At 36.7% G+C, this 19,688-nt stretch overlaps 1 long non-coding RNA gene across 1 annotated transcript; it reads right to left on the bottom strand.

Moving 5' to 3' along the window:
- Positions 1 to 3,137: 3,137 nt before the first annotated feature.
- On the bottom strand, positions 3,138 to 15,440 carry LOC110364687 (uncharacterized). The gene is made up of 2 exons (XR_002423612.2): positions 14,962 to 15,440; positions 3,138 to 3,605 (listed from the first exon to the last, which is right to left on the bottom strand). It is a non-coding gene; the product is annotated as an uncharacterized LOC110364687 (long non-coding RNA).
- Between the last annotated feature and the right edge of the window lie 4,248 nt (positions 15,441 to 19,688).

Here is a 19,688-nt window from a genome sequence, read left to right as displayed (position 1 = left end):
TCAAAGCAAGAATAAGAGTGTGTAGCTTTGAATGGCGAATATATCCTTTCTCTTCCATTAAAGATTTTTGATTTAAGTCTCTTGGCTTAATGCGAGATAAGCATCTGATCTGTAACTGCATTGCATTTCCCTTGAGACATTGCTTTGAGTGGTCAGTTTTGCAGAGTAGTAAGCAAGCACAAATCAGAATCAAATGTGTGTTTTAAGTAAGGCATGATCTTCCATTTCTTTATATTGTCATGATGAGAACTGATAGAATCAGGAAGTCCAGAAGCATAGCACACGATAGAAAGTTCTGACTCTAACTTAGACATGTACCGATTAAATGCAAACTGTGAATAATTGGAAAAAATCCCACTTGCTCTGACAAAAATACTTGCTTGTATTGGTGCTCTTCCTCTGCTGAGTTTACCTGATATTTCCCAATCAATCATTCATGACATGAAATTGTTTCTAAAGATATAATGTAAAGATATAATGTAAAACAAATACTATTATGTATAGTGCTCATATTTATAAATGAATATGTTGAATTAAAAAAAAAAATAATAATTCCAAAACAAGATGTTCCAGACAAAACATATCAAACTCATTTTTCCCTTTATATGCAGAGGTAAATGCTGAGCCAGTTATATGAATAGTCTTAGCTGTGCTGACCAATGCAACTTAATCCAAATGAGAATCTGGCCCATTCTACCTAGCCAGCACACGCATCACTAATTAGTTAGTAATCTAATGAAAAAAGAGCCTTGTATGTCTGTTTTGAAATCCTAGTTGCTTTCCACATCTACTTGTTTTTGGAGAGTCTTCTCCCTCTCCCTCTCCCTCTCCCTCTCCCTCTCCCTCTCCCTCTCCCTCTCCCTCTCCCTCTCCCTCTCCCTCTCCCTCTCCCTCTCCCTCTCCCTCTCCCTCTCCCTCTCCCTCTCCCTCTCCCTCTCCCTCTCCCTCTCCTCCTCTCCCTCTCCTCCTCTCCCTTCCAGAAGAAGAAAGTGAAAACTCTGTCACATGTATGAATTCTAAAACTAGATGAAAGTCTCAAAAAGATGTGTTTTAAAACCAATCACCTTCTAGTAGCAACAGACAGAGGATAACAATATTCTAAAACATCTCTTCTTTTATCCTGCAACTTTCTGTTCCAGTTGGAAAGCAAAAAACAAAGCATTCAGAAATGCAATTGCCATTCTAACTATGAAATGTAAAACATACATTGGGGACCTCAGGTCGGGTTCAGAGCTGACATACCTACTCATATCATATTTGTAACTGGCCAACCCCTCATCCGAACTGTAAGATGTATTGCAGCCAAAGAATTGTAGCAGGTAATGGTTATGTGTAATAGATGTTATATATGTTACATAGCGATTTGAAGGATTCATCTTCCTAGATAAGATGCAGGAAAATAGGAAGAAAATTACAGATATTTAATTTTTTCTCTTTTTCATAGAGACATGTATAGCAACTTCAAAAGAACAGCATGTTTTAAACCAAAGTCACACTAACTTTTTTTTTTTTTTTTTTTTTTTAAGTCAGGGTAAATGACACACCAGATATTTGAAATAACTGTAAAGAAGTCATGCCTTTTTACACAAGCTGAAAAACAAAATGCTGTATATCTCTGAATTATTCAACAGATTCTTAAGCAAAGTTTTCACATTTGAGGTTAAGAGATCCTTCAAGCCCTACTTAAACTGTCAAAATTTGGAAAAAAGGCTGAAATGGTTTAGAAATTATCTATGAAAAGAATAATGGAATATTTACAATAAATGGGAAAGTCTTTAAAAGTCTGTGGAACACATTACATATTTGTATTTATTCAGCAAACCTGGCCCAGCTGGGTTTGAGATGCATTTTTTATTCCAGGTTCAAGGAATGCTGAATGTTGGATGGGAATGCTGTAAGTCAGTAATTGCACAGTAACGTGTTATAGTAACGCAATATCAGAATGCAAGTCTCATTTAATTTATGGGTTCAGTCTGCATATAAAAATGTCTAAATCATTGCCTTCAGATTCCTTGTCTTATATGAAGGTTGATTTCACTTGAAGGCCCCGTCTGAGACAAAAATCCCTGTTTGTGCCGTAGGGGGGCTAAAGGAAAATGAGGCAATACCTCTGCTTGCCTCACAGCCTTACTCCAGAGCCTAAACATCCCCAGAAAGCCAGTTACACTTTGGTGTTTGCACTGGCAATCTCTTGCAGGGTTTCTGTTTAGCTCTTCTGTGGAACGGTTCAGTTTCATGAACAAAACATTGTAAACTAAGACCATTTCATAGTGTAAATAGGTGCAGCTCCTTTCAAGTCAATGTTCAACGATTACAAGAGAATTATAACAAGGTGCTTTTTATTTTTTTTTTTTGCATTTAGGCATGGTTTTCACCACATTTATGTGGTTTTCACAAAAAGGGACACTTTTGTTATCTATACAGCAAGTATGGATGTACCCTATGACAGATGTGGGGGGGAAGGAGCTACGTTAGCATGAGCTGACCTCCCAGGTGAATGGTAGTGCAAACACATCACTGTAGGGATTTGAAGCTTCCTGAAGCTCTTCCACAGTTGTTGCCCAGGATTATTAGTGTTAGACAATCCTTGGTAAGTTTGAAAGTTCATTTCAGCCTACCAAATCTTACCCAAATTAAGTGTAAGAATTCTGCAAAAATTGAGCTAGAAATGTTGGCTTCTATCTCCATGTATCATTTGATTTTATTTTCAGTACAGATCATAGCCAAGCAGGTCAGTAAGTGAAAAATAAAAGCAGGTGGGGAGACAGGGAAAAGGTTCATGGTAGGAAGTTACTAAACTTAGTTTTTATCTCTAAAACTTCTATATGGCAACAGTTCAATATCTGGTTAAAGGCTCAAACAATTTGCTGTTTTTTTTATCAGCATTCTGACTTCTTATGTCAGTTGGATAATAGAAGGAAAAGTTTAAACTTGTAGTAGTAACTTTATTACATTACACTTGAATTATTTGAGAAATGAAGACTTTTGTCTTTATTATACCTATCACCTGAAGAAAAAATTCTGTAGGGAAGACTGTAATGATTTATGTCAACAAAGTCTTCAGGAAGTGTCTCAAATTCATTTCATTTCAGTGAATGTTTAATTTTTTTTCACTTCTAAGTTAGTTAAAAGCCAGGTAAATTTAAAGGTAGCCAAGAGCTTTTTATTAACTTTGCAAGATGATTTCTGTATTGTGTATTCTAGAAACTTATATAACACATTGAATCCTCACCATATTCTCTTGATAGCATTGTACAGGAGAAGTACAGGAGAAGAAACGTGGCATTGGCTTTCCTCAGATGTAAGATATGCCTCTCCAACACAAATATCTCTGAAAGTCCATGAAAATCCGTAGCTGTAAAAGCCCTTTCATATGTAGATTTCAAATCTGTTTACTTCAAACAGGAGTCCACAGGAAGCTATTTCACGAATCTCAAATATCCATCTTGGTTATACTATGTCTTGCAGTCCTGGGTTTTCTTCCAGTACAAATGCAAATGATGTCTTATCAGCACTGATAAGGCCAAATTGCTTTGTGATGTTGGTGTGAAGGGATCTGCCACCACTGAAGTCTCCCCAGCTGTGGTGTGAGCTGTGTCCTCCATCTGTGAACACAGCCAAGATAAGCACTTTTGATGACAGCGGCAACTATATCTCACCTTTTCCTAGTGCATTGGTCCCAAAAATTTCTTCTATTGAAAATCCAAACGCCATCTTGGCCTGACAGATTGTAGCCCTGTGAGGCAAAAGACACTTGACTGTAGAACTTGGTTAACACTTGGCATGCAGGAGTCCTGCTCCCTGCTGTTGTTTTTCTTTTGGCAGCCGGGTTAGTTCTGGCAGACTGCAGTCTGCAGGGAAAGCCTTGCTTACAGAAAACTGCTGCCCCAGACTGCCTGTACCAGCCATAGAAGGACCAGCGTAACCTTGACCCCTCTCTTGGTAGTCAGGAATAGCCAAAGCGAGCCCAAAGGAGAACTGCAGAAATATATTTTAGTGCTTACGATAACAAAGGCAGTTACAGATGAGTTAAATAAGCTGTGAGCAGAGCCCAGATGCAAACTTCTTTCCAATTCTAAGCATCTTCTGTGCCAAGTATTCTAGCCTGACCACCCCATAGCTGTCTGAAGCAAATTAAGTTCATTTTTCTCTTTTTCTGTTTTTTCTTTTTTTTCTTAAACAACAGATGGCATAGCTGTTCATAGAATCCATTTAGACTAATACATGCTGTATTGTAAATAATAATGAACTGAACTTTCAGTCTGACCATTTCCTAGCCCTCCAGTATTTTCATGTAACATACGATAAAGTGGTTCTCAGAAAGAGTTCATATGTTTCCGTTGTTATATTGTCTAATTGTTGGGACTAATTGTGTCAGGTGGATGAACAGCCTGCCAAACTCCAGAAAGCCAAAGAGTACAAGGCCTTGTGAGCTTTTGCTATTCCTGTTTTATTGCAGAGTAAATATCTGTTCTAGAAAGTGCAGACTGTGATATTGCTTTAAGGGTAGTTTTCAAATTCTGACATAATATGCTCTGGTGATTTATTTATTACTTTGAAGTGTGGTGGCATAACATGACATCTGTGTATAGAAAATCATAATAAGTTGGTCATTTCTGTTTCTATGTGCCTTTGGAACTTGAACAGATCTAGCTCACCCTGTTCTTGCTACACTTTTCCTTATTATTGTACAAAATGGCAAGATACTAGCTCTTAAGTGTCTGCATGATGAAAATTATCTCATATACTTACATTTAAACCATTATATTTGAGTGTTACAGTGTCATGAAATGCAAAAAAAATTATTCTTTTGAAATAGCAAAGTTATTTTCCAAAACCACTGCAATTTCACAATAAAAAATGAACTCAACAGCTTGCAGATATGTCTGAAGATTTTCTATTTATAATCCCTTGGAAATATTGACATACTTAATTCTCTACAGGTTTCCACTCTTTTATCATAAAAATAAAAACAAAGCCAAGTACTATCTAAAGATAAACAGCAGAAGTGCATTGGCTGGACTGACATTAAACATTTGTAACTACTGAGCAACACCAGAGCTTCTACATTCACATGGATTTGTAATCAGTGGGAGTGTTACTGCTGGGCTTTCTCCTCTGGAAAGAAACCCATCCCTTGGTACTCCTTAGTGAGACAGCTTGATTAAAACAGAAGCAATTAACAAAAAGTTTCTTTGGCTGTGTGAATTTAAAATGTAAAAAAATGCACTTCATAAGTTAATAAAAACCTATGCACATATGTGTTATTTTATGTAAAGCACAAGTGACAAAACCTTTAGTTGTTGCAGATCAGTGTAGTTCCAATTATTTCACTGATAGTAATTGTCAGAGATGAAGGATGTTTTCTTTGTGGACAATTTCTGGAGATACTGCTGTTTGCTAGAAGGGAAAGCTGTGAGTTCCCTTACACTGAAGAGGAAATGCCCACTTGAGGGGGGACGTCGTGCTTTCTGAGACAAATCCTGCAGGACACATCCAGCATTGTCTCAGCTGTGCTTCTCACTGTTATTTAGGAACTGAATATAGTGAGTGCAGATTAGAAAGCAACCTTACTCATCTCAGAGAGCTGAAACTGCCACAGAGATTTTGGATTCAATGCTATAAGGCACTGAGCACCCTAAACCCTCTCCATTGAACAATGTAAATACACAGGGGAGACGAGCAGGGCTAGTCTTAACTAGATTTAAATATTTTAAAAATATTTATTTACTTTATAAAATCCAGTAAGTGCCAGTACACCAATAAATGTAGAAGTTTTACCTGTAAAAATGTCAGTTATTTTTGTGATTGTTGTTAAAACAATCACACAAACAAGCACCTCAGTATAGTTATAGTTGCATCTGCAGCTGCTGACATGCTGTTACACACTGGCTTTCAGAAAATGGAATGAAACTGCAAATAATTCTTCCTGGACATTTCTGTACACAACTTTGATGCAAGTCATTCTTCGAGTCAACTTTGTACAAAGTTCTTTAACATATATAAGGTTGTGTAATGTATAAAAAAAGTTCTGTTATGGATATACAATGCCAAAATTGTATCTGTGTACAAATAATAGCAAAGCCAAAAATATGGAGTGAAAACTGTAAGACACTGAAATATAGCTTTCCATACAATTATTTATTTTCTTTTTCTTAAATGACAGACTGTTTTATGGGCAGTTATCATAAAAGTTCCTGGAATAAGAAGGTGAAATAAGTAAATATTCTGTTTGTCTTTTTGGCCCTAATATGTGATTTCTTTTTTTCTGCTTAGTTTCTGAGAAGAAGAGTGAAGAGTAGTGATCATAAAGAAAATTTTATTGACAATATGACTGAGTTTCATTTCTTTAAACTGCATTTAACTTTGTAGCAGCAATACATGCTGTAACTTACCATTACTTTTCTTCCTTAATCAACTGATTAAGAGTAGATCTTCAGTCTGAAGTACTTACACAAGTTGTATTGCTCAAAGGCAAAACACAGAAAAGTTTGTAAATTACAATAACATCTTGTATAAGATTGCTTACCATAATAGAAGAAAAAAAGAAAAGCAAAACTTCAGTTACATGTGTCCTTCTCTATGTCCTATTTCTGAGTTTGAAGTATGAATTCTATCTGAAACCTTTCATGAAATCATGAAATTTTTCATCTGTACTCGTTGATCTAATGAAGTATAACATTTCCTGTTGTACTTACAAACTTTGCCTTACATATGTCCTAGCTGTGATTAAATACTGCTCACACAGTGATTTTAAAACTACATGAAAAATGATTTTGTAAACATTGAGACCAATTGATCTTTTTATGAGGAAATGTGTGGAACTGGCTGTAGTTTTCTGTGACAATTTACTTTCAGATGCTATGGGGATGTTTTCCACATGGTGAGGACTTGTTCTTTGCATTCAGTGAGAGAGGGATGTGGTGCGTCATTTCTTCTAAAACCACAGAGATATTTATGTACCTATAGATGACAAGGAGGAAAGACATCCACTTCCTCACTCTGTCACAATTCGCGTTTGTCAAAGCTGATATTACTATAATTTCATAGTCCCAGATAAAGGTGATCTTTAAACTACACTGACAGAAGTCTTATATTACTATGCATTCTTTCTACATCATGAGAACAAATAATGCAAGACTCTTCTTTTCTATTAGGAACTCTGATCAAGGGAAGAGGGAGAATATATTTTGACCTAATCAGTCTTCACTCCTGACGCCCAGCATCTTTACTTAACAGAAGAATACCTGGAGTGAGTTTCTCTTTCTTGGAAGTTCCGAGATTCTGTTAGCTGTCCTGCCAAATGTGTATTTTAGTAATTTTTGTTTTTTTGGCAAAAGGTCACATGCTAGTTGTCCAAAACCAGCATGTGATTTTAAGGCAATTTTTTTGGAAGTAAAGAAAAAAAAAGGTAATTAAATACACTTGATTTCACCAATTTGGAACAAACTTTTGCTTTCAAAATCACTTAAAATATGTTCTTAAAAGTGAAGCAATTGGGAAAAATATTTATTCACTCATTTATCCATTTAAATTCACTGAAACATAAAAAAGGAGACTCCAAATATTTTCTTATTCCAGCTTTTTCAGAACTTTTATTTTTGGTAGACTAAAAAAAAGTTGCTTCAAACAAAAAGTTGCTTCAAACAGCTGTATCCACAAGCCCATAGAAACAAAATATTCATCTCCAGAATGAATAATTCTGAATATGATAGGAAAATACACTTTTTTTGCTAGGAGAGAGGATTCCTTTGGAGAGCATAATGTCATGGTTTCATGGACCTGTTCTATTCACTGCTGGTTTGTCCCTTTTCAGAATTATAAGACACTGAGAAGCAAATTGAAGGGAGTCGACTACAAATAATATTGTCTGGAGCTTTTCAGCTACTAATTTTATTTTTCCACATCTCTCTAAAAATGTGCAGACCTTGTTGTTCATATATGGAGACTAGCTTACTTTTCCCAATACTATCAGCACAGATGTCATCCTGGTATTCCCAGTCAAATGTTTTGGAAACACATGTCAGGAAAGTACAAGCAAAAATAAACATTGAAATAAATGGAGGATGATCAGTGTGCAGAACAGTGCATTTTACCACTGCTAACCAACTTGGAAATACTTTGAATAACTAGAGCAACAAAAACACTTGAAATTCTTCATTTGTGATAAGAGAAATACACAAGTGAAAGTCAGTTTCACAGTTTGCTTAAAGATATCAAGCAAGCTAGAGAATTTCATGGCAGACCATCATCCTTCTACTTCTTTTATACTTCCTTTTGCATTTAAATTCAGCTAGAAGTTCTCTGTTTACCCATGCTGACTGGTAACAAGGTAGACAAGAAGCTGAACCTAATTAAGCAGTTTGCCTTTCTTGCTCAGAAGGTGACCAGCCGCATAATGGCCTTCATTTGCAGGAATGTAGCCAGAAGGTCCAGGGAAGTAGTTATTCTACACCAATGAGACCCCAACCAGAGTACTGGGTGGCATTTGGGAATTACCAGTACAAGACATGAAGATGGACATACTGGAGTGAGTATGGTGAAGGACCACCAAGATGACCAGGGACAGATGCATGCAGGTTCAGAGAACTGGGTTTTTAAGGGAGAAGTGATAGCACAGGTACCCGTGAACACAAATTGGAAAGTGGAAAATGCTGGTTAGATATAAGATTAACATTTTTCACCATGAGCATGAACAAACACTGGAGAAGGTTACACCACCCTTGGAGTTATTTAAAATTTGATTGAACAGGACTGTGAGAAACCCATTCCAACTGCACCTGCTTTTAGCAAGAGGTTGGACTAAGTGACCTTCAGAAAACTTCTCCAAATGAAATTATTCTATGGTTGTATGTCTTTATCTTTGTAGCAGACATTCTGAACCAGTCGACATGCTCAACGTATTCCTCCTGCATCTCTCCGTCTCTCCTGTCTGCGGGCAGGAGGCAGTGGTTTCACTGAATTTACTTCTCCTCTTATTCTCCAGCAAACAAAGATGTATGCTTAACATACCTTCTCTATCCTACATGGATACTGAAGGCCTAGCCTTGAGTTATACATTTGATTGAAGATACCACATTAACAGATGGACATTGACCTATATGGATTTCTATGTAGTTGTGCCAATCTACAGGACCGTCTGTACTTCATGTTTACATTTTCCTCTACTTTTTCATTTTCGCAGAGTACTATTGTATAAAAATTACTGTAATGCCTTCTAATACACAGAACAAATTATTTTATAAAAACAGAGATTTTTTTTTTCTCACTCAGTTATTCAGCATATTACAAGAGGAGTTTGTGAGATATATTTGAACATAATATCAGTAATAAGTGAGATTCAAACATAAGAAGCAACTACAAACTTCTGGCTTGGTGAAACCTTTACTGATATCCTAGTAGTAACAGAAAATATGACAGCATTCACCTCATGTAACTTTAGCCATTTAAAGATGTCTTATTTAATCTCTAGGTGTTCCCTACAGTCAATGGGAAATCATAAGCACCCCTAGAGAAAAAACATTTCTGTAATAGATATGCAGTTTAGGATGGTATGTATCACCTTCTGAAGTTGCCCATCTTTTTAATTTAGCTTTAGGAAGAGTCTAGGTAAACTGAATTAATCTAGACACTTACAGTTTGTTATACTGTAGGAAAATGAGATTAATGCCATACACTGTCTGGAAGATTCTTTTTGGAGTCATTGAGTATAATTTCCTGGTGCCTCAAACAGCTAAGTATTCAAAATTCTGAAAGAAGAAAATAATGCTCTTGTTTAAAGACGCTAAGTGATGTGAAACAAAAATACTCTACTGGGAAGATGTTCAAGGATCTCCGATGGAAAGGTAGGAACTTTGTCTCAAGTCCCTCAGGATATTGAATTTCTTTTCCCTTTTATCCCTTTTCTTTGTGTAGTAACCTTATCTTTCATTTCAGAAAATTCTTTCCAGTCATAAAATTTACCCCGCTGTATTTATACAGAGCAGTAGCACCTGCAGTTTTCCCAAACTGAACAACCCAAGTGATTTTAGTGTATTTGAAACCCTCCAAACTCTTTACTTTCCCATGATAAAGTAGTAGGATGGGTCTGCAGCTATTCTGGTTTGAATATGTCTTTCATGACTTCTGGCTGTCAGAAACAGTACACAGATGCCTCATCCTCTCTCATTAAAAACAAAAAAGTGCAGTAGCAAGCATTGTTTTGCACGTTTCTTTAAGCCTCTATGGCTTAAACATTTGTAACATTGTATGGCTTAAACATTAGTAACATTTGGATAAGAGTATAATTTCTGTTTGCTCACAGTTGTAAGCCCATGGCCTTCATGAGCAGAAAGTTTTAGTTTCCCAATGCACAGAGTTGTGCACGCAAAAGAAAGAAGCCCTATGCCTTCTCAGTCTATGCTAATGGTAGGACTGTGGTCACTTTCCAGGCCTTTGTGGGGAGGAATGAACTGTGTTATAAATTGTTTGAAGAGATTCTGAAAATTGCTTGCACAAGCCAAGTGAAAATAAAAACATACCAGACTACCAAATACATTTTATATGTGAGCCATATTTCCTGATAAAGCCTGTTCTTTCTTCAAGATGGATATGTGGTTAGATCCAGAGTGAGAAATATGAAAGAGAAGCTAGTTGAGGTGGTAGATGCAAATGTGAAAATAGATTACACAGACAAGCAGGAAATATCTGCTACAAAAGCAGGCCTGACTAAAAACCAGGAAAAATTGTGCAATGAAGCCCAAAACAAGGAAATTTTATCAGCTCAGCACTGTGGGTTTATCTATCTATCTATCTATCTATCTATCTACCTATTTGGAGTGTCTTAGTGATGGGGGTTTCGTTTGTTTGTTTTTTTGTGTGTGCTTTTTATTTTTTTTTTAAGGGGGATCCAAAACAACCCCTTTTGTTGCTTCTCCAGCTTCATTTCAAGATTTTGTCCAAACATTAATTTATAATTAAGCTGATATATTTTGAAAATCTCTGCCGGTGGTAAAATAGTGAATATTAGAATAATTTCGTTTCCATCTTTTCTTGGCAGTAAATCTGACTTTTCTACTAACTTAAAACAGCAGCATAGTAAAAAAAAAAATCAATTCACGATAAGAATTAATGGAGAAATATTAAATGCTCAGGCATAAAAATAGGACATAAAAAATATGTGAACCACTGAATATGTTCACAGATAAGTTATAGTGGGAGGATTATAGTCATGTTGTTTTGAAGTTGCCAGCAAACGTATCTTTAATGAAAAGTTAGTATATTTTATTAGACCAATGCATATTGCTTCAAAAACATACAAGCTTATGGCTCAGAAAACCTTCAGAAATCATTAAAAAAACCCTGGAGTCCAAAAGCTTCTCTAGTTTCTTTAGCCATATTGACTACTACTGACATTAGGGCTGATGATTTTTCTTCACTTTAGAAAACATATTTTCTTATGGTAACCTATGAAGAAGACTAGAATAAAAGCAAAGGATAGTGAAACAGCTTTGCCTTCTGAGTATACACACTGAGCTGAGCCAGTGTGTCATGTAACTATTATACTGTCACTCTCAGTGAGTTTAACAGTGCATTTCTTTTATCCTACAGGAGGCCCAACATGCCAGTTCTGCCTGTTTATGTCTGAAGCTTTCACGGGGGTCTACTGCTGTTCTCTAAACTAGACACTCCAAAGCTAACTTTTGGTTAACTTATGCTCGCTTAAGGATTGAAGCAACCTTAAGAGGCTGCATGCTCCATTAGAAAGGATTTAGACAGTTCAGAACCACCTTTGGTTTTATAATCACTGAGGTTTTATGAATAAACAAGCAAATAAATAGATAAGTAATTAAGTAAGTAAATAAACAAATAAATAAATAAATGAGTGGCTTCAAATGTTCTTAACAAACACATAATTACCAAAGCAGCTCTAAGGAACACGCAAAGGAGAACAAGTTTCCACAGATTTTCCAGTCTGAAGTGGCTGCTGGCAATGAGACCAGGGGTAAGAGGGATTGCTTAACTGAAGACAAAGGAAATGAAAGACTATGTCCAGAAAGGCATCATGAGGTTAAGCAAAAGGATACTTCAGAACAGTACTATGTAAAAGTCCGAGATGCTTTTCACCCTATAAGTACATCAGAATACATAAGTACATGCAACCGCATATCACCTTGCTTCCCCTGATGATACTGCAGAATTACCTGTATTTCTGTCCTACCACATCTAGCATGACTGCAGAGAAGCATAAGTGCTATGACTATAAATATAATGGCATATAATTAGTGTTAGAACTTCTTGTTATGCCTTTTTAATTCAGATAATTGAGGTTCAATAACAATGTTTTTCTAAGTGCTGATACATGCCAAAATACCTTAGTTTTAATACAGTTGATCATTGTTTTGCCATCCAATAAAAGAATGGTGTGAAGCTGTGACACATTTACTAGATTTAGCAAAATAAAATAATTCAAAATGGAGCAAATTGGCATGCACATACTACGAAACTAGTAATAAATATTTACAGCTGTGAAAGGCAATACAAGTCTTATATAGAATGATAGTCAGTGAAAGTATATTACAAAGCCAGTATATGGTGAAATAATAGTAACTGGAAGGTCCACAAAATAAAAGCAAAATGAAGGACAGTGCACGTTACACGAATCTTAAAGAGATGATAGCCTGTACAGAACCAGGAGTCAGTAGCATAGTCAAAGGAGAAACTCAGTCTATTTAGAACAGAGACTGAAAAAGCAACTGCAACTGCCTTTGAAACTGCAGGCAAATAATTATTTACTTTTGAGACAGGAATTATATAAAGCAACAGTGAGTTGTATGCCTCTATTGTTATACATATACAAGCATGAAATATTCATGTTAGAGCTAGCTACCAGAATTATGAACGAATTGGTGTCTATCCTAAAGTAGGAAATGCAGACAGTTGTTTAGTTTGACCAAACTAACCTTAAGATAGGAAGCCTATTGATGTCTTGAAAGGCAAGTGAAACAAACTTTAGGAAGGTAAAAAAAAAAAGAAGCAAAGGTACCAACCAAACCAAACCCGCCTTGCGCTTAAGAAAAATATGGTATATATTTAATTGGAATAAATATATTAAAAAACCCAGACAAAAGTAAAAGAAAAAAGTATGCAGTGGTTATGATGTAATTGAGGTAGGAAACCAGAGAAATGATAGAATATGTTTAATTTATGACAGGGATCATATGAAATGGTTTGCAAGACCAGACTGGATTCAGTGAATGAAGAGATTTCTTTCAATTCTACATCCCTAAACTAAAACAAAAAACCAATAATTTGAAAGCTGTACATAATACAAATAAATGGGGAAAGTGGTTTTCAAGAACAAAAGAAGAAAATCTGCAATAGCAAGTATTTCACTCAGATGCATACCATGGCATAAACCCTTTGCCTCGTTTCTTGGACCAGAGATATCAGGGACACTATGTGTAGGTTGTGAATGCCTATAGCGTATGCTGATTTTCATTGCTGTTTTCTTTAGTTTATTCACCTTCATTGTAGTACCACAAATCAATACAATGGGCATTGATATTCTGCAAATATGGAAGAAGCATGTACTCCAACTCTTAAAAGGACAAAACTGTATTAATCACACAGTTACGTGTTTCTGACAATAAAAGCACACCAGAGATCCTACAAACTGTCAAAAAATGCTATGGGTATTGAAAAAAGTACTTCAAAACTTCAGAGGTGGAAGAAAGGAAACTGAGAAGTGAAATCCCCTTCCCTTCAATTCCTATAAGGTCTGAAAACTAGTCTGGGAACTCACAGTGTACTTAAAAATAGGGATTTAACAATCAGGTACTGACCTATGACATACTTTGTGCCTCATTACCTCTGGAACTGAGGACAGGGGACAAGGAAGGACAGGGACAGGGAAGGACAAGGATCAGCAAAGCACATGTGCCCTACAAACCCTACAGTGTTTGCAACTCTGCACTTACAGAAGTCCTCTTAGTAACATTTTCACAGATGTGGCTTGTACTCTGTATATGTGGAAAGCACTTTTACACTGAGATAAACATATATTAGTATAAATGGTATAATTCTGTCCTTATCAAGTGTGTACACAGTCATTATGTTTATAGTTCTCAGTCCAAAGGAGTTCAACAGAAGTTGAGTGGTTTTGTACTCAGCACAGAATATATGTTGTTACATCAGCATTTCTGAAGGTCACTAATAAATTATGGTACAGGTATTTTGTGTGCTGTGTATATGCTTAATACTGTGGGCACACAGAACTGATTTCATGCTTGGAAATACAAACTTGCTCTTTTTTTCTTTTTTTCCTTAAGCCATGAAAGCCAAGAGTTTCCAAATACACATAGTGACTGAGGTATGACGAGTCATCTCCAGTTTCTGTAGAATGACACAAATTAGAAGAATTCAAAGCTCATGATAATTTCCCAATATACCTGTTTCAGTGCAGCACAAAAGGCCTAAAATGGTGAGTTGCTAATGACTAACACAAGCTAATTGCTATTTGTATCCTTCAAGGTAGTTGAAGGGCAAGCAATCCAGTTGCTGTAATAGCAAAGGTAAGTCATTAACTCATGTAAAGATCTCAACTAACTTGAAAAGTAAAGAAATAACCATACAAGTTATTTATTTTGCAAGGCGAAAGTGGACATATTTGGTTTTAATGGCTTTTATTAATTAAAGAGGCAGACAATTTTACTATAGAAATATATTAATAATCCCTAATGTTCACAGAAACTTCCCAAATCTCTGATGCTTCTGAAAAGCACTGTTTTCACTGAGCAGATATGAAACGAGCAGTCTGTGTAACCATTCTTGAAGAACAAGAAAGAAGAACAAGCTGCTTACTGTTAGAAAGCTCTACAATACAGCAGAGCTTTGTTTTCCTATGGTATAATGATGTGTACGATTTTAAAAAACCCTTATGATATACAAATGTAATTTTTCTCTAATTTTGTCAATACTTACAGTCAACCAGTTCTTCACATGCTCCTCTGGTCCACAGTCAGACATATCTGGGTGAAATACTGCTTTCTCTTCCATTGCCTTTCACAAGAGGTCAAGAGGCTGTTACCATTCGGGAAGATGTTAGAGTGATCTTGCTAAAACTACAAACTGATACTTAAAGATCTCATTAAAAAATAAAATAAAATTTATCAAACATGGCAAGGATAAATCACATAAATATATAATTATGTTTTTACTTGTATTATATTAATGACCTCAAGAAGTACTAAAGCTCCATTTTGGCTAAATGCTATGCAAACTTACAGAAACGATCTGTGACACAGACAGTTGTTACAGTAATTACAGCAGCGGGTTTAGCACTAAAGACAGAAACAGTGGGAGTGGAGATGAGCCCTTAAAATAGATAATGGTACGTGTGCTAAGGGCTGACAGGGTATATCTTTGTAAACTCATAAAAAACTAGTTCAAATAATATCACCCATATATATGCAAGAAGAGGGATATTCTCTTTGTCAAGCATCAGCCCTTCCCGCTGGCATGTCCTGTTCCCCTGATCCTTTCTGTTAGCAGTACTCTGGCTATATGGCCCCCAGGCCTGACGTCTAATGTCAGCAACTCTCCAGACCTGACTCACTGCAGTGCTGCAATGTTTAGATTTCTTTCATGTGCTTAGCTTATAATGAGAACAAACAGCTTCCTCTGAAATTGAGTCTCTGTGTTTCTTCAGAGCTTAGTATTATAGTGGTCTTTCTATATCATGTTCATGTCACATTTTACAAAGTTATCTTTATTGTAATTATTTTTTTGGGCATTCTGTTGTGTACTTTACAAAGATACATCTTTGTTTAATTTAGTGTTTGTTTTTGAAACAAGTTAATTAAACCAATAAAAATAAAGTTTTTTTTTTTGAGTACATAAGTCTTATTTTTGTTTTGCTTGGTTTAGGTAAATTAGGAGGAAATTTCAGTTAAGTGAAACAAAACAAAAGAAGGAAGAAATGAAAGCAAAGCCTAGTCTATATGCTAAATTTCTGTCAGGATAGCTAAGTAAATTAGGCACATTAAAAATCAGAGCACAACGCAACATTGCTATTGGTAGCATAGATAAAGCAACAAAAATGTCCTTTATGTAGTTTATTTATAGATATAGTTTATTTCATTCAGGTACAAACTCTGACAAATTGTGGAGTCAGTATAAATGGAAAGTAATTTCCAAAATGGAAATTGGAGTAAATAGAAATTGGTATAAATGTAAAGCTCTGAAGGTTTGCTGGTATAGGTTTTCAGTATGGATAGGCTATCACAGTCTTTCTGTTACAGTTAAGATGGATTCAAAGGAGACACCTTCCAAAATCTTTCTGTGCTTGTGATGGAAACCACTTTCAGTTCTTCCATTCCTCAGAGAGGTTACTGGCCTCCCATTTACCAACAGTTTCATGAGCTGGATTATAATGCCTTATAACCAGGATTTAGTAAGTAAAATGTCTCAGAAACAAAACAAAAAAGGAAACTTCCCCCACCCCAATTAAATGATAGTACTTACTGTTGAAGAATGTTGCATAAACCAGAGGCATAAATAGTTTTGAAAAGTGATTATTATGGTGGGTAGGTTAATATTAAACAACATAGCTTGGTGCTACAACTGGTGCAGGAAAACTGAGAAGTGCAGGCAGCTAGAAATCAAGAGGCTGTCCCAGAAGCAACCCCTCCAGGCACTCTCAGATTCTTATGTAGCAGTAGCCTGTGCTAAGGAGTGTTGGCTACAGTGCATCATAAAGTCACAGAATCATAGAATATCTTGATTTGGAAGGGACCCATAAGGATCACTGAGTCCAACTCCTGTCCCTGCATAGGACAACCACACAATTCCTACCATGTGTCTGAGGGCATTGTCCAGTCTCTTCTTGAATACTAACAGGCTTGGGGCCATGACTACCCTCCTGAGTTTGGTGCCTACTCTTCCTCCTCCCCTTGTGAGGAAGCTGTAGACAACGATGAGGTCTCCCCTCAGTCTCCATTTCTCCAGGCTGAACAAACCAAGTGACTTTAGCCGCTCCTCATATGTTTTCCTCTCCAACCGTTCACAAACTTCATGGCCCTCTTCTGGACACCCACCAGTAGCTTTATACCCTTTTTATGCGGTGGCACCCAGAACTGCACACAGTGCTCCATGTGAGGCCAGTCCAGAGAAGAGCAGGACAATCCCCTCCCTCGCATGGCTGGCAATGCTGTGCTTGATGCACCCAGGACAGGGTTGGCCTTCTTGGCTGCCAGGGCATAGTGTTGGCTCATGTTCAACTTGCTGTCAACCAGAACCCCCAGATCCTTCTCTGCAGAGCTGCATTCCAGCATCTCATCCCCCAGTCTGTATGTACAGACAGGTTTGCCATGTTCCAGGTGTAAAATCCAGCACTTGTCCTTGTTGAACTTCATGTGGTTGGTGATTACCCAGTTCTCCAATTTGTCCAGATCCCTCTGCAGGGCCTCTCTGCCCTTGAGAGTGTCAGCAGCTCCCCCCAGTTTAGTCTCCTCAGCAAACTCTCAAGTCCTGAGTCTAATTAATTTATGTAGACATCGTAGAGTGCTGGACCTAAGATGGATCCCTATGGAACCCCGCTAAAGCCTGGTTGCCAGCCTGACATAACCCCATTTAGTAGAACCCTTTGAGCCCAGCCCATCAGCCTATCAGCTCACCCACTGCACTGTGTGTTTATCCAGCTGTATGCTAGACATCTTGTCCAGGAGGATATTGTGAGAGACAGTATCAAAGGCTTTACTGAAATCCGAAAAATCACATCGACTGGCTTCCCTTGGTCAACTAACTGGGTAACCTTTTCGTATAATGAAATTAAGTTTGTTAAGCAGGACTTTTCCCTCACAAACCCATGCTGCCTGGGGTCAATGACTGTGTTGTCATTACTGTGTTTTTTGATAACCTCCAGAACAATCTTCTCCATGATTTTGCCAGGAACAGAAGTGAGGCCGGTGTATCGGTCAAGACACATATTGTCACTCTTAAGCTAAGTGAGATATTTGCAAGCCCAGCTTGTTGGGTTGTAGAAGCACTCACACAATAGCTCCACCAGCAGAAGAAGTTAATAAGATTACAGTATTTCACCTACACTTGAGAATGCTTTGTCATGTCAGCCAACATAGCATGAGCAGACACACTCTTTGTTCCTGTTTCTTTATTTTCTGATTATTTTTGTTATGTATTTTTAATGCACATGATACAGTAAAGCAGAAGTAGAGTAAATAGAATGTATGTGGTATAAAAAAATGAAGAATCTCATAAACTACTGCATTTCATACCTGTCACAAATTATATCAAGTGTATTTCCATGGGTCATAAATGAATATCATTGCATAAGCCTGATCTTAGAAGATGCTACTTGCTTTGTGGTGCTAAAGATATACTGATAACCAAAATAAGGGCTTCAGTTCAATGAGTACAGAGAATTTTCTGCTGTATTCCATTTTCCAGTTTGCATAAGTAGGTTATATGTTCAGAGCAGGGGACATCCATGAAGTAAGCCATAGGCTTTGATGACATTTTGGCATTTCCGTCTGTTGCTTTCATTGCTGCTGCACAAGATTTGTTTTCCCAGACTTTTTTTTTTTTTTTTTCCCTCTCTAGTAACAGAGCATCACAGTATTATTACAATGTGGAGTTAGTAAAATACACAGGAAGTATCAAACATTGTGTATGCATGGTGCCATATCAGTAGTCAGAGAAAGATCACTGACCAGTTATACTCCTTTTGCTGAGACTGGGTGTTGAGAGTAACAGTCTCCCAGTACATGTGTCTTCTTGGTCCATTGTGAAGTTTACAGTGTTTCCACAGAAACGAAAATTTGAAGAGGAAACAATATTTTTTGCACAAGGAGTAATATGGCCCAATTTTCAGATGTGATTTAGTTTAGTGAATTTTGTTAGCTAGAGATCCACCACTGGTGCCAATGACAATACCTGCGGTTAGTGTTTGTCTCCCCTCTGAGACCCCCAGGGAATAGTGCCACATCAGTTTTGTATCTTTGGTATTTTGTTACTACTCACTAGCATAAAAATTGTCAATTAAAATATGCGTAAACACACTATAAGTTCAGACTTCCCATTTGGACATTTTATAGTTGCTCAGTATCACTTTTAGACTAATTTTCAGTTTACTTTTCACAGAGAAGACCATTTTTCTTTAGTGCCATGAGTGCTGAGTAAGCTTTGAACTCAGAAAGAGAAAAGTTCCAACCACATAGGGTTAATAAATAGTCTGCTTAGCTTGATTTACAGGTCTGTATTGTCTTTTTGCTCATACCAGTTGTAAGCTTGCATAGCCATATTAACGTAAAGTGATTTCTTCCTGTGAAATCAATGATTTTCCTTCTTCCTAATTAAAAAAAAAAAAGAGGAAGAACTATGAGTACTCTCATGCTTTCCCCATTTTTTTTTAATAAATTTGATTCCAAGAGCAGACTTATAACATTTTGTGATGAAGAAATTAAGAACAGATAGGGAATGTAGTTCCTCATTTGTGATACGTGATGATTCTACGGAGGAAGATGATAGTTGTGAATTATATAATTCAATACCATTTGGAAAAGGCACATTCATTTCAAACAAAACATGCAAATATCCATAAGCATATGCTTTGTAGGTGGGAGTGTAATGATTTACACTACATTTCTCTTGGGTATGACAATTTGGTCCATATTTCAATAATTATTAGCAGC

The sequence above is a fragment of the Columba livia genome, chromosome 1, assembly GCF_036013475.1.
Source record: "Columba livia isolate bColLiv1 breed racing homer chromosome 1, bColLiv1.pat.W.v2, whole genome shotgun sequence".
Lineage (NCBI taxonomy): Eukaryota > Metazoa > Chordata > Aves > Columbiformes > Columbidae > Columba > Columba livia.
Note: the sequence above shows the minus strand (reverse complement) of the source record. Positions and strands in the feature narration are given on the sequence as shown.